Source organism: Astatotilapia calliptera, chromosome 16 (genome assembly GCF_964374335.1).
Source record: "Astatotilapia calliptera chromosome 16, fAstCal68.1, whole genome shotgun sequence".
In the NCBI taxonomy this organism is placed as follows: Eukaryota; Metazoa; Chordata; class Actinopteri; order Cichliformes; family Cichlidae; genus Astatotilapia; species Astatotilapia calliptera.
The window spans coordinates 24,735,783-24,750,232 of NC_137437.1; positions in this window are offsets into that span (position 1 = coordinate 24,735,783).

Genomic DNA, 14,450 nt, shown 5'->3' on the forward strand with positions numbered 1-14,450 from the left:
GACTGGCAATCAGCCAGCACATTGAGGAACGTGAAGAAATTCTATAAAATGCATATAATGTGGCTGTTACAACTTTTGGGTAACAGTTTAATCTGAGCAATGAACTATAAGCCACAATGTACAGTACGTAGAATTGACTGCAAGCTAACAGATAATCATGAGTGCTTAAGTAGTAATACACTCACCAACTACTGCACCTTCATTATCCAATTAGCCATTCACATGGCAGCAACTCAATGCATTTAGGCTTGTAGACATGGTCAAGATAACCTGATGACGTTAAAATTAAGCATTTCTGAATACACACTGCATCAAACCTTAAAGCAGGTGTGTTACAGCAACAGAAGACCACACTGCATGTCACTTCTGTCGACTAAAAACAGGAAACTGAGGCGACAATTTGCGAAGGCTTGCCAAACATGGACTAGAAGATTAGACAGAAAATGCTGTCTGGTCTGATGTATCTTGATTTCTGCTGGGGCATTCAGAAGGTAGAGTCTGAATTTGGTATTGAACAACATGAAAGCACAGGTCCTCAGTGAACTAGAGGACCTCTGGGATGTGGTGGAACAAGAGATTTGAAGCACAGCAGTTCAGCCAACAAATACGCAGCAACTGTGCAACGCCATCATGTCAATATGGAATGAATTCTTGGAGGTGTATCTGCATTAGACCCCCCCCTCTCAAGCTGTGCCTAAAACAAAGAGAGAATGACTAAGTTTTTAAAAAAAAAGTGTTTTCCAAAAATTGATTTTGCTTAATATTTAATGAAATGAATGTCATCCTTGTTTTGAATGCCAGGTATTTTTATTACATGACATTACATTTATACATTTAATACCCTGAAGACAATGGAAATGCCATAATATGAAATGTGTTGATGAAATTAGTTGAATAATGCCCATTTAATTTACTTAATACAAAGAATAATTTGTTACTCTAGCTCTGACATTTTGATTTGATAGAAGTAAAAAAAAAAAAAACTGGTGAAATGACTATACTGTGCATAAACATCCACATCATACGCCACCATTCACTGAGTTATGTGATGAGCTCTGTGTGTGTGTTTGATGTTGCTTTTATTATACCATCCTTTTGATCTTATACCAAGGTTGCCATTATCAACAGCAGTACACCAACGTGTACAAAAGCTTAATGTGATCAGAGAAGCGGGCTACACCCAGGATATCACAAGATACTAAATTTATCAGGTATCTTCTGATTGTCACCGTTCTACCCACCTAACAAAATATATACATATATATACATATATACATATATACATACACACACACGAAACTTTTTTTTTTCCACAACCTACGCACAATCCAATCCAGCTCAGCTCTGTCTTTACTCATATGCCAGGAAAATGTTCTGAATCTTTAGTTTCACAGTCCAGGAACTATTTCCTTCTTCTGAGTCCTCAAAAGAATAAGAATGTGTGAAATTGTAACAGTGCAAGGATTCCTTATGACTGTTGTGTATCGCAGAGTGCAACATCAAGGTAAGCTGGAACAGTTGGGAAAACTTCTTGTTTGAAGCTTGCAGCCTCTCAGGCCGACCTTACTGGTTTCCATTCTCCTTTAAACATAAACTGCAATATATTTCTGTGTGAACCTGAAGCCATCCCTTTTTGCCAGTTATTGAACCTTCAAATAGGCTGCTTTCCTCCACAAAATACTTCTGTGTTTAGTATGGTCTGCCGGTGAGTCTCAGCTTGAATAAACTCAGTTAATAGCCAAAGCTCTTCAGGGGCATTCAAAGGTGATTGCCACTGTATGGGATTATCACTTTAAATGATACTGCCATACTGATACACAAAATTAGCACATCTTATCTATCCATCTTTTTTTTTTTCTTTTTTCATTTATCCATTTCGGTAACAAAGGGACTGCAGCCCATCCCAGCTGTCACAGGACTAGAGGACAGGTCACCAACCCGTTGCAGGGCTAACACAGACACACACAACCATCCACAGTCCCATTCCTACCTACGAACAACTTGAAATTACCCTGGACTGATTGAGGAAGACTGAGTACCCAGAGAGAAACTCCAAACTTCACATAGAAAGGCCCCAGGCTGGATTCAGACCCTTCTTGTTGTGAGGTGACAGTGTCAACTACCTCACCACTCGTCTTACAAGATAGATTAAATAATGACGGGGTACAGTGAGTTACATGGTCATAGAGGTGACACAGGGCTATTTACACCACGCTGTTGACCTGTGAATTAATTAACCCACAGAAAGGCAATGTAGCCGTATTTATTGAGCATTTGGAGGTTGGTAAATATTAATGGAGGCTGTAAACAGCACGGGAAATAGTTTTATGTAAATATTGCATAGTTTTTGTATGCGTAGCCCTTTTTTGTTCTAGTAATTGTATGCACAGTGTGTTAGTCTGATTGCTTCTCCTGAATTTAAATCTACTGGTATATTAGGACCTGGTGTTACGTCCCTGTGCAGCTTCTAATAGTCTCAGTGTTTTCAGCTGGTGCTAATTGGCCACACCTAGTCAGGTGTGGATAAAAGCATACCTGAGGCAAGCTTCCCGGCAGTGCACTAGTCTTTGCCTTGGTGGCACCAGCCATTTTAGCCAACCTGGTTTTCCATTTTAGGATGAAACCTCTTCTCGTCCGGGATCTTTGGACATTTTAGTGGAGACTGAATATCAGTCTTTTGTTTTGCTTTTAAGTGGGTGAGTGATGGTGTTCAGTGTAATTGTGCAAACTCCCTTTAGTAAGTGTGTTTCAGCTGGGTGACTGTGCTGCCCTTCCATCGAAGCACTTGTTTGTTGTTTTGCTTTATTGTTTTAGTTTATTGTGTTTGGTGGCTATCCTGGGTGGGGGTACGCTTCAGAGTTTGGTAGGAGACTGTATCTCTGGTCTGCTGCCTGCTCTCGAGTTCGCGTTTAAAGTTGCCTCGAGCCTGGTACACCACTGAAGACTAGGGTAGGGAAAGTAAGGGTTTTGTTGTTTTTAGTGTTTTAGGCTGGGAGTTGCACATAGTGAATCAGTGGCACCAAACTTGGTAGGAGGTTTGAGACCATTCTTGATTATGGTCTGTAGCTGAGGCAGGTAGGCTGTTTTTAAGTTGGCATTGTGTGCACACCCTGTGTGTGCATATGTCAGTGTGGATGGATGCTAATGAGATCCTTGTGAGGTGAGTGTTTTGTGCTGTGACCTTTAGTGTTGTGGGGAATATGGCTATTTTGTTGGATCACTTGTGAGTGTTGTTGGCCAGGTGATGGCAATAACACTGTGGGGTGCTGAGCCACCCTTGATGTGATCATTGTGTGGCCATAGCTCTCCAGTTTGTGGTTGGTCACTAGTGTGCTTGATTTACTGAACTTCTTGGATTAAAGTAACTTGTTGTGGTATAGGGCCACTTGTATGTGACTGTGTGGTGGAGACAACAGATCACTTGTGATTATTTGTTGCAACTTTTGGTTTTGTGTTGTAGCAGGTCAGGTAATCATTTTGGGTTTGACTGTTGTGCTCCTTTGTGTTGGTCACATGTTACTTTTTGTGTGTTCAGTGTGGCAACTTCAGATCCTCATGTAGGGGCATCCATGCTTAAAGATGCCAAGTTACTTTTGAGGGATCAAGGCTTCAGAGGGACTTTTAATTTGTTTAGGGGTCCTAGAGGAACCCTTTTAAGGGAGGAGGTGTTACGTCCCTGTGCAGCTTCTAATAGTCTCAGTGTTTTCAGCTGGTGCTAATTGGCCACACCTAGTCAGGTGTGGATAAAAGCATACCTGAGGCAAGCTTCCCGGCAGTGCACTAGTCTTTGCCTTGGTGGCACCAGCCATTTTAGCCAACCTGGTTTTCCATTTTAGGATGAACCCTCTTCTCACCCACACTCTGTTGTTCGTCTCCTTTTTTTTTAATGTTGCGGCTTTTGAGCCGGGTCGTAACACCTGGTCATAGCTGTGTTCTCGTTCTACTTGACTAAGGGCACAGGAGCACCCAGTGGCGTGTCCTGGAAAGAAAATGTGAAACAACCTCACAACAATTACGAAAGAGTTTTTTTTTTTAATTACGCCAAGATGAGCTTCGGTAACTAAGTGCTCACTGTGTTGAAATAGCAGATGAAAAAAGTAAAATAAAAAACAATTTCAGGGATATAAATGAACCTTTAAAGTATTCTTCATGTTCATGCAAGGTTACCAGTTAAAAGGAGGAGCGTTGCCTAATTGCCTGTAGAGCAGGTAATCAATACTACATACTAGTACAACATCAATACCCAAGATTACTCCTAGAAAATACTCCAGATTTTTCCTGTAACACTCAACTAAAACATCTGTTTTTGTGAAACCAAACTGGGATGTTGCTGCACGATCTTAACTTACAGTTGCAATGGGGAAATGCCACTTTTTTAATTACGTGAGATTTAATTCAATTTTAAATGATTTAATTGCTGATTCATAAATGCTTCAGTGAAATAGTGCAACAACTTTATTGCATATGGGTCCAAGGATGAAATAAGCTTTCTGGAACTCAAATGATGCAGCTAGATATGTGAAAAAAGAAAAACACTCGAATGCACCTGACAAAGGTAAGGCCATATGCAAAACAGGTGAACAGGTAAGTAAAGATTTGATGCCAGCTCAACAGTAGGAATAAGATCTTATCTGTCATTACATCCCGTCCTAGTGGTCATCTCATAGCTGGAATAATAAGCTGGCCAAAAGAGACGATAGATGACGACTGATGACAGATGATGTCAAGACATGAAAACTCCTCATGTTGCTTGAAGAGTTCTGTGAGGCTCTTTTGACTGTTTACTAAGATTTTCATGTTTAGATAAGAGTTCTGACATCTTTCTTATTCACCTAATTTCAATATTCCTCTGAGGTTAACAGTAAAATTCAAGCTGTTGGTCCCTGAGGGGATATGGGGGAATCACCAAAAATACAAAAATCCTTGCTGCATGCACAAAAAAGAAATCTGCCTTAGCAAATGAATTTGGTTTGGACTGTCAGTGGGTGTACACTAACATGCACTAGCTGCAACTCAAATCATTTCTATAAACTTATTACTTTGCAAGTCTTTAATTTTGATCCACCTGAAAACTTCACAGAGACAACAATTGCTAGTTTTTGCTTCATCTGTGCATGACCCAAGATAAAGTAAGAAGCATCCATGAACACATGGATACATGAATGCATTGCAAGCTGGGACAGCTGAGGGGCATAACCAAGTGGTTGGGATAGTGCATTATATGTATTAGAAGTCAGCGTCTCCCATTGGGATATGCTGACATCTCCAAAGGTTGTATAGAACAACCGGTCCTGTGGGACCGTAAGTTTCAGATAGAGAAGCAGCTGCAGGGCACCTAACAAGACATTCAGTCATAGTTGTGGTTAACAAGGAGCAGAAGGCTACAGCTGTGATAGATGTGGCAATCCCACCTGACAGTAACATTAGAAAGGAAGGAGCACAGGAAAAGAAAGAAGTACCAACAGCTGAAGGAACAACTGGAGCAGATGTGGAAGGTAAAGTCCCAGCAGTAATAGGAGTGTTAGGAGGTGCAACCTTGAAACTGGAAGAGTGGCTCCAGCAGATACAAGGGATAACAAAGGTGCAGATTCCACAAAAATAACAATATGTATATGTATGTGTTATAGGTAAATATTTCTATGCGGCTATGAGCACTCGTATCAGTGTATAGGCTGAAAGTTATTTATCTTGACCGGTGTAGGTCTCTCACAAAACTATGGAGTTTAAGTGTTCCACCATTTGAATGCTGCTCATCACTCTGCTTTGGAGACTGAGGCTTGGATGACTGATAAAGCTGCGCAAACGTTCTGCAAAGAGTTCGATTTACTTTGTTTGTAATAATTTCCAATGCATCGTGTATTGTGACACCTTTCTATCAGAACCAAAAATCACTTTTTCAGCAATTTGGGTGAAATTAATTTGGACGGATTGGACCACAGGCAGCAATCTTCGCTCCCCCTGTCACTGGTTGACCACTGTTCCTTCCTTCGACCACATTGGATAGATGATCACTGAAACTGCAGACTGAGAACATCCCACAAGCGCTGCAGTTTTGGAGATGCCTTTGTCAACCTCTTATTTATGTCATGCTTTGTATCCCCAACAGCATTAATGACATGCAACTGTGTCTCCGCCCTCTGTGTGTGTGTGTGTGTGTGTGTGTGTGTATATATATATAACTTTTAACACCCAGCACGCCCCTGCGGGCGGTTTATCCTTCAAGCTCGGGTCCTCTACCAGAGGCCTGGCAGCTTGAGGGTCCTGCGCAGTATCTTAGCTGTTCCCAGGACTGCGCTCTTCTGGACAGAGATCTCCGATGTTATTCCCGGGATCTGCTGGAGCCACTCGCCTAGCTTGGGAGTCACCGCACCTAGTGCTCCGATTACCACGGGGACCACCGTTACCTTCACCCTCCACATCCTCTCGAGCTCTTCTCTGAGCCCTTGGTATTTCTCCTGCTTCTCGTGTTCCTTCTTCCTGATATTGCTGTCATTCGGAACCGCTACATCGATCACTACGGCCGTCTTCTTCTGTTTGTCTACCACCACTATGTCCGGTTGGTTAGCCACCACCATTTTGTCCGTCTGTATCTGGAAGTCCCACAGGATCTTAGCTCGGTCATTCTCCACCACCCTTGGGGGCATCTCCCATTTTGACCTCGGGACTTCCAGGTTATACTCGGCACAGATGTTCCTGTACACTATGCCGGCCACTTGGTTATGGCGTTCCATGTATGCCTTGCTTGCTAGCATCTTGCACCCTGCTGTTATGTGCTGGATTGTCTCTGGGGCATCTTTACACAGCCTGCACCTGGGGTCTTGCCTGGTGTGATAGACCCCAGCCTCTATGGATCTTGTACTCAGAGCTTGTTCTTGTGCTGCCATGATTAGTGCCTCTGTGCTGTCTTTCAGTCCAGCTTTGTCCAGCCACTGGTAGGATTTCTGGATATCAGCCACCTCCTCTATCTGCCGGTGGTACATACCGTGCAGGGGCCTGTCCTTCCATGATGGTTCCTCGTTTCCCTCCTCTTTCTTGGGTTTCTGCTGCCTGAGGTATTCACTGAGCACTCGGTCAGTTGGGGCCATCTTCCACAATGTATTCTTGGATGTTCCTTGTCTCATCCTGGACTGTGGTGCTGACACTCACCAGTCCCCGGCCCCCTTCCTTCCGCTTAGCGTACAGCCTCAGGGTGCTGGACTTGGGGTGAAACCCTCCATGCATGGTAAGGAGCTTTCTTGTCTTTATGTCAGTGGCTTCTATCTCCTCCTTTGGCCAGCCTATTACCCCAGCAGGGTACCTGATCACGGGCAGGGCGTACATGTTGATGGCCCGGATCTTGTTCTTACCATTCAGCTGACTCCTCAGGACTTGCCTGACCCTCTGCAGGTACTTGGTGGTTGCAGCCTTTCTAGCGGCCTCTTCATGGTTCCCATTCGCCTGCGGGATCCCCAGGTACTTGTAACTGCCCTCTATGTCTGCAATGTTGCCTTCTGGTAGTTCAATCCCCTCAGTTCTGACTACCTTCCCTCTCTTTGATACCATCCGACTACACTTCTCCGAACGACATTCCAATGTCATTGCTGTATAGCCTGGTAGTGTGGATCAGTGAATCGATGTCTCGTTCACTCTTGGCATACAGCTTGATGTCATCCATGTACAGGAGGTGGCTGACAACTGCTCCGTTCCGTAGTCGGTATCCGTAGCCAGTCTTGTTAATGATCTCACTGAGGGGGTTCAGGCCTATGCAGAACAGCAGTGGGGACAGAGCATCTCCTTGGTAGATCCCGCACTTGATGCTGACTTGTGCTATGGGCTTGGAGTTGGCCTCTAGTGTTGTACGCCACATCCCCATTGAGTTCCTGATGAAGGCTCTTAGGGTCCCATTGATCTCGTACAATTCTAGGCATTCCAGTATCCAGCTGTGGGGCATTGAGTCATAGGCCTTCTTGTAATCAATCCAGGCAGTGCACAGGTTGGTCAGTCTGGTCTTGCAGTCTCGGCTGATTGTTCTGTCTACCAGTAGCTGGTGTTTTGCACCTCTGGTATTCTTGCCAATTCCTTTCTGTGTCCCGCTCATGTATTGACCCATGTGCCTGTTCATCTTAGCCGATATGATGCCTGACAGGAGCTTCCATGCAGTACTGAGGCAGGTTATTGGTCGGTAGTTGGAGGGGACCGGTCCCTTCTTGGGGTCCTTGGGGATCAGGACCGTCCGGCCTTCAGTTAGCCATTCCGGGTGTCTCTCGTTAACTAGCAGCTGGTTCATTTGTGCTGCCAGACGCTCGTGGAGTGCAGTCAGCTTCTTCAGCCAGTAGGCGTAAACCATGTCGGGCCCTGGTGCTGTCCAACTCTTCATACTGGAGACCCTTTCTTGGATATCTGCCACTGTGATGGTTACTGGACCCTGTTCAGGGAGGTCGCTGTGGTCTGCTCTCAGATCCTCTAGCCACTGAGCATTGCCGTTATGGGTTGCATCCTTCTCCCATATGCTCTTCCAGTATTGCTCTGTCTCCAGCCTTGGTGGTGCTGTTCTCTTATTGTTCCCTTGCCACTGAGAGTACACCTTTGCTGGTTCTGTGGAGAACAGCTGGTTTATTCTCCTGCCTTCTATCTCTCTGGTGTACCTCCTCAAGCGGCTGGCCAAGGCTGTGAGTCTTTGCTTGGCAGTTTCCAAGGCCTCAGGTATGGACAGCTTGCTGTATTTCTTAGGCACCTTATTTGTCGCACCTTGCTGCAACTCCGTTAGTTGGCTAACCTCCCTCCGTGCTACTTTGATCTTGCCCTCTAGCCTCCTTCTCCATGGAGGGTACTGTCCCTTGTCGCTGTTCAACTTGTAGCCAAGCATCTCACTGATCACTGCTGCCGTATTGTAGATCAGCTTGTTAGTGTCGGTAATCGTGGTTGTAGGTATTGCCCGTAGTGCTGCATTAACATCATCTAGCAGACCTTCTGAGGGTACTTCACGTAATCTTGGTAACCGGCTACGGGGGATCCAGGTTTCAAGCTTGGCCATGAAGGGGCCCAAGCGAGCCCCAGGCTCCAGGCCCCGATAAGCGGCCGCCAAGGAGTGAGCCGGTGTGTACCTGGACGCCCACCCCCAGACACAAAGAACCACCAACGCACCGACACCTGAGGGAGTCCACCACTGGCAGGGGAAGTGGTGGTGGGCGGAGATAGGCCTCCAAAACTTGGAGAGGTGGCGTCTGATACCCAACCTGACATATAGACACAGACATACAGGCACACACAGACACAAACATCCATTCCCCCCCCCCCCCCCCCCCCCCCATGCTCTCATATGCACTCACTCCACACTCAACCAACGTGGAGACAGACATAAAGAGACGCTGTACACACGATCACACTCCCCAAGCGTACTCTACAAACCGGGTCTAGGTAAACCTGCTCCCCAGCAGGTTTACGCTTACGGCTCTGTTGCTATGACAGCAAGTCCCGGATGGGCTTCGGGGAACCGAACGATCCAGGATCACGCGAAATCGTCAACAATCTCATCCAGCTAACTCACTTAGCGCGGTACGAAGAACAGGCCCCAGAAGAGCGCAGTCCTGGGAACAGCTAAGATACTGCGCAGGACCCTCAAGCTCCCAGGCCTCTGGTAGAGGACCCGAGCTTGAAGGATAAACCGCCCGCAGGGGCGTGCTGGGTGTTTTTGTTTTTTTTAAATTAAAAAAAAATATATAATAGAAATTATATATATATATTTTTTTTATTTTCAATGATTCCATCCAGTGTTCTGAATCTGCTAGTACCTTCATAGCACAGTAATGTGGTTATACTTAGCAATTGAGCTTCAAATCTTAGTTTTATTTATGACTTGAATTGATGGTATAACTCTAATGGTAAGAGTTGTCCAGTGAGAGTTCTATGTGAAACTGTAACACTAGTCATGTTAAACCAATTCTTAGAAACTCTAAGTAGAGACATTACCTAGAATTGACCACATGACTATAACTCAAAACTGCCATTATCCAGGAAACTCGCTGCAGTTACAACTCATCCAAAATTCAACAGTCTGGCTTATGTGTACTGACTAAGAATTGGCTTTACTTTCTGGCTTACCTCCAGCCTGGATTTCAGTTGCTTTATTATTTTATAGCTAGAAGATTTGTCTGCATCTGCATCCACTCACACAGTATCACATGTGATCATATGATCTTCCCACATCTAAACTAGGAACATGGTGGGCTGCCTCTGAAACATAATTAAAGGATGCAATCAACTGTATTGAGAGCTAATCAATAAGTGATATTATACTCCTTCTTTCAACCATTAGTAACTTATCACCCAACCACCACCTCATACCCTTGCTGTAGTAGATGTTATTGTTCCCCTTTGCCAGGTAGTGTCAAATTGAAAATGGCTGACACAAGCTGCCAGGCATCGGATCACAGAGCAGACCTCTCTCATCATTTAGTTAGCTTAGTACAAGAAAATACTGTGGCTGTCATGTGCTGAGACTGCTAAGGAGCCAAAAGAGAAAAAAATAAATCAGAAAACGTTGCAAATCAGCTATAATAAACTTTAAAGATGCTTAACATGATCTGATTTAAAAATGGCAACAGCTTGGGTTTTTAGACTGCAGACTGCAAGCTTCATCAAAAGAGGTTGAGGGATACTCTCAGTGTGCCTCAGAAAACAGAGGAGAGGCTAGGGATCAGACTTAACAGTAGCCTATGGTGAAATATTTACATGGCCTAGATTCATATCTAATGAGCTTAAAGAAAACCAGTTATGCAACATAGCCAAAGTTAAATGTTTTATGTTGTGTTGTTGTGAAAACACTGAAGAGACCTACACTCATCTTTAAATGGGTTCATCTCTCTGGTTTCATACAAGAATTTTGCAGGGTTTAAAATGAGCTGCGCAAGTTTCCTTCTTATGCAACACTCAGTCATCCTCTGGTATGACGTGACTTAATAATCAATGGTTCATATTCAGACTTTTGCTTATTCACTAATATAACATCTACTAAATGACTTCAAGTGTTTTACAGTGTTGTTGCTATTACTAATTATGCAATGTCAGTTGAACTTCTATAGTTCCCTGATAAGTTAGAAGTTTTCCTCCATATGTCTATGAAGAGTGTCTCAGTGGGAGCCGTTTGGTGATATGAGCAGCACTGAGCCATTGTTCCTACACTTCTCTAATTAGCTGTGAATGTACCAGCTCTATTCATGTAGCTTGTTTTAAAGTCCCACACTTTACAGGACCCATCCAGCACTCATCTGTGCAGATCTGTACCCCAGGGCCACAGAAAGAAAGCAAGGATAAAACAGAGACCCAGCTGGTGGCAGAGCTTTTGATGAGGATAATAATCCAACAAAATGTGTCATTTTCATGAAAGGTCTTTTTGATTCTGTTTGTGAGGCCTTTTTTTGCCTGGGCCATGTGTCTGTGTCACTAAAGGCAAACTGGCAGAAGATGAGGTGCTTTGAGACTAATAAAGCCCTATGGTTCCTCAGGAAATGTAGCTAAAGTGATTCTGTTTTGTGAAATTTGCTTTTGTTGTGTCAGTCTCTGTTTCGAGTCTGACTTTGCTAACCTTCTTCAACTATAAAGCACTAACTTATACAAAATCTAATCAGACTACATTTTTTGGCTTCGGATCATCTGCCATGTGATAATAATATGCAGGGCTTAAATAGACTAATTCTTACCTAAACTTAACTTTGCCCTGATCAAAAACATGGATGATACAGCTGCCACAGGTACATGGAGCCATGGCCTTAGACTTGGAGGTGCTATACCCAAAAAGTTACCCTCTTGCCTTTTGCCTTGAAATTTTGTACATCAGTATTAGAAACATGAGTGGAGACAAAGGACAACCCTGGCTTATATGAATCACACAAACATAAATATGTAGCTGGGATGGTTGCTGCTAGGAGTGTTGATTAATTTGAAATTCCAGGAGAAGATGTTGTCAGGACAAGCACTCAGTTGACATTGGTGGATGTACAAAACAGTGCCAAAACTTTACTCATTATCCTGACTATTTAGAGCTGAACTCGAAATATTTCTGCTCCTTAATGATAAGGGCATTTTGATGTAATGGAGCAGAAATTAGGTGACATTAACTTAATGTGGAGCATCAGCAGGAGAGAGAGAATCCCAAAAAGTGTCTTGTGTTCTGTATTTCAGAAAGCCAATATATTTTTTATACTTAATTTTTCAGCCTACAGTGGTAAAAAAAAAAAAAAAAAACAGTGGGAAAAAAAAAGCATGTGCTGCACTATATCTGTCTATCTATATAAATTAAAAATAGATAGGTATCCATATTATATACACACATTATTTATAGATATAGATAAAAAATACACTCATACATAAATTTACCACAGAGGGACTCCAATCAAGTTGTAGAAACACCTAAGGTTGTAACATGACAAAATGTGGAACAAGTGAAGCATTGCAGATACTCAATGCACAACTCAAAATGAAGGCTCCAACACACGAAAACATCCATAAACAATATTATAGCCAATATTGTCCTATATTAATAGACATAAAACCTTCCCATCTCCAGTAAGCTGACTAAACAACAACAGGTGGTTATGAGCTATATCAGTTAATATATATTGCTTATTATTGTCAAATATATTGTTTCTTTATTAAATTAGTTTAATGTTTATCTATCACACCTTCCAATGTTTAAATGGAGTACACACATATCTACAGTGCAAGGTCGAACTTCTGTTCTATGTTATATTAACAGATCTTTTTTTGGTTGAGTTACCTGGTGGGTCTGGCTTCTCCTTCCTGGTTAGCAAAAGGTGTGGCAAAGGGCCGGGGGATCTGAAGTACTGCTTGCTCACAGCCTCATTGGACTAAACCACATGCTTCATTGCCTGCCTGGGGGGTGTTTGGGAGTTTGTTTAATTGTTTTGTGTCAGTTGATTATATGGCAGCCATTTTGTTTTCCCCTTGTGTGTCATATGGTTTAGCTAAGCCATTATTTAAGTTCCCACATGTCAGTTGACCTCTTTTCTTTTTTTTAGTCTGCCTGTTTAGGTTTTAGCTTTGTTAATTATTTTTCATATTTTTGGGTCAATAAAACCCCCATTTTTGAATTAAACAACTGTGTCCTCTATGCTTTAATGCTTGGTCCCTGACATCCGCTAACAGTGGCAAAGACAGCAATGCTAGCCAACAGAAAAGTTCAGGATATCCTCAGCAACTCACCTCAGTATCGCTGTGAACAGAAATGGTAAATGGTAAATGGCCTGCATTTGTATAGCGCTTTTCTAGTCCCTAAGGACCCCAAAGCGCTTCACACTACATTCAGTCATTCACCCATTCACACACACATTCACACACTGGCGATGGCAAGCTACATTGTAGCCACAGCTGCCCTGGGGCGCACTGACAGAGGCGAGGCTGCCGGACACTGGCGCCACCGGGCCCTCTGACCACCACCAGTAGGCAAACACGTACTGCAAAAGATGAGCTTCACTGATTCATCGTATCTGACTCCTTTCACAAAGTTATATTGCCTCCAGAGTAAGTACATATTAGGCTAGCGTCACCTAACAGCCTACACTCACAACAGATGAACAGCGACCAGAGTTGTTTGCAGTGTTGCCAACTCCTCAGTAAGGAAAATCGCTATTGGTTGTCCTAAAAGTCGCTAGAAGTCGCTAAATGACGTCATCGCCTAATTTGCATAATTGGTCATGCTAATCTAATTGTAACCTATGTTGTTGGAAAGAGAAATAACATCTTGGAAGAGACATAAAGTGAGTAAAAAACGTCCTAAATGCATTTAGAGTTTATTTAGAACTACATATTGTGGCGTGTTGGGGGAGCGGCTAGTTCTCTCCCATCATGCCTTGGGACTGCTGTTTGGATGTTCTTGTTTTGTTGTTTATGGTTACACTGCTTTTAACTGTTATCTTGAATGTTGTGTTTGTACTGCGGTTCAAAGGCACTTACAGTTGTTGTTTTATAGAATGAATGCAACCATGGGTGAGTTCTGTTATGCTGTTGATGACCCTCGAAGCACAGTGTAGCATCAGTGTGTGTTGTAATAAAGAGCTCCCCCTACCAGCTTGGGGTTGAATAACAATCTCTGTGAGCTTCTTTGTAAAGATTCCTCTGCATGCCACATTGGTGTCAGAAGTGGGATTCCAAGAGCATGGCCACTATTCTGAAAGAGGAAGAGGAGCTGAGGAAGATTGAGGAGCTTATCACTCACCTGGAAGCAGTGAATGGAGCACAATCGAAGAAGTGGGGAGAGCCCCGGGCAGCAGCAAGCCAGCCAGGGGAAGATCTGTGGGGCTTACCAGATGGAGCCTCACACCCCCGCCCAATGGGGAGCTGTCGGAGCCGCCAAGGCATGCTGCAGGCTCCAAGACCACGAGCGACCAGCCAGCCTCCACTCAGGGTGATGCCTGGGAGCAGCACACCCTCATCGTTGGCAGCCGAGGGGGACA